Here is a 1,849-nt window from a genome sequence, read left to right as displayed (position 1 = left end):
GATCACACAAATGAATCAGTTCGTTAGCACCAGTGCCGCATACAACACATGACAGTTTACAGGAATGGGACCTGTTATCCAGAAAGCTCCGGACCTGGGGTTTTTTCCGAAAATGGGTCTTTCTGTAACTTGGATCTTCATACCTTAAGTCTACTATAAAATCATTTAAAATGATATAAACCCAATCGGCTAATTAAACGTTACAAAAAGTAGAGAGTACTGTTCTCACTTTTTTCAATCTTTTGTATCTACTTCTTCTCATGTCAAATTTCCCTATCATGCAGATACTTCCTTAGCTTGATAAGGTTTCCATTGGTTATACACTAACTTGTCATCTTAGTGTCTTTCATAGGTAGAGAGTTACCCATGCTTTTTAATAGAAAGAGGAGAGATTCACATCAGTATCATTCTACTTTAACTACAGGTATGGGATCTGTTATCCTGAAAGCTCCCAATTATCGGAAGGCCATTTTAAGCAAATAGTTCTAAGTTTTAAAGGAGAAGGAAAGGTTAAAACTAAGTAAGCCTTATCAGAAAGGTCCATCTAAATATACCAGTAAACCCCCAAAGTAGTGCTGCTCTGAGTCCCCTGTCAAAAGAAACACTGCATTTCTTTCCTTCTATTGTGTAAACATGGGCTTCTGTATCAGACTTCCTGCCTTCAGCTTAAACCTCATTGCCCTGGGCAAGAGCATGCTCAGTTTGCTCCTCTTCCCCACCCCCTCCCTTCTCTACTGTTATCTGAGCCCAGAGCAGGGAGAGACAATGTTTTTTAGGCAACCTTAAAGTATATAAAGATCCTTTATCCAGAAAACCCCAGGTCTCAAGGATTCTGGATAACAGATCTTATTCCTATATAAGAAAACAATTGCTTGTTTAAGCTGCAGTATTCTAATCTTACAGTGGACAATGTTTCCAGATCCAGACATTAATTCAAACATCCTTGGAATCTCGGGAGGAATGACTTGAAAATGTTTTATCTACATATGTTATCTCGGTGGATTTTACAGTAAAATTCATAAGCACATGCTGATTTTGACTCTATCTTCATTGTCATCTGCATCTGCACATATAGATATGGCCAAATATGGCAGTTAAATATATATACATATATACACACTGATTCTGAGAAAGCAGGTGCTCACATGACTAGCAATATGTTCCTTAAATAGATTGTTTTAGGGTCTCTACAATATAGGGACAATCAGCAGCCTTACTAGATGGTACAGGGACATCTGCACTTCACGCCGGAATCATTAAAAGTGAAGCAATAGCTTTAGAAACAAGATGAAACAAGCCATTCCGCACATCTAAATAGCAAGCAACAACAACAATACAACATTCTATCAGTGCAGAAATCTTCATCATGAAAGCGGCAGAAAAGGGAACTCATCCTGTCTCATTCCTTTTCATAACATGAATTCATTTTCTCCTTTGATGAGCGAGGGTCCTTTGTCTACCTGTCGCTTAACCTGCTGAGTTTTGTTGGTGAATTTTCCTTTCAGGGGCTGTGGATTTCAGTGTATAATTATTCCTACATTTAAGAAATTTTAGAATACAAAATATACAGTTTTCTCTTACATTTTTTCCATTATATATATATATATATATATTTGTCCCCCTAAACAGATTAGTGTTTCATAAATGGTCTGTATTACTAGATGAAATGCTGTTTGAAGGGTTCCTGCACCCTGGTTGAAGAAAATGTAATTCTTAGCATCTTTTCAATATACATTCATTAAAGATTTTCAGTGCTTTTAAAGCTATTTGTAAATGAATTTTCAATACATGTTTACATTCTCTACACTCCTAGTTCTGATTTCTGAAGCAATGGTGCAAGGCAGCTGAT

Source organism: Xenopus laevis, chromosome 6L (assembly GCF_017654675.1).
Source record: "Xenopus laevis strain J_2021 chromosome 6L, Xenopus_laevis_v10.1, whole genome shotgun sequence".
Classification (NCBI taxonomy): Eukaryota; Metazoa; Chordata; class Amphibia; order Anura; family Pipidae; genus Xenopus; species Xenopus laevis.
This window is presented reverse-complemented; position numbering follows the sequence as displayed.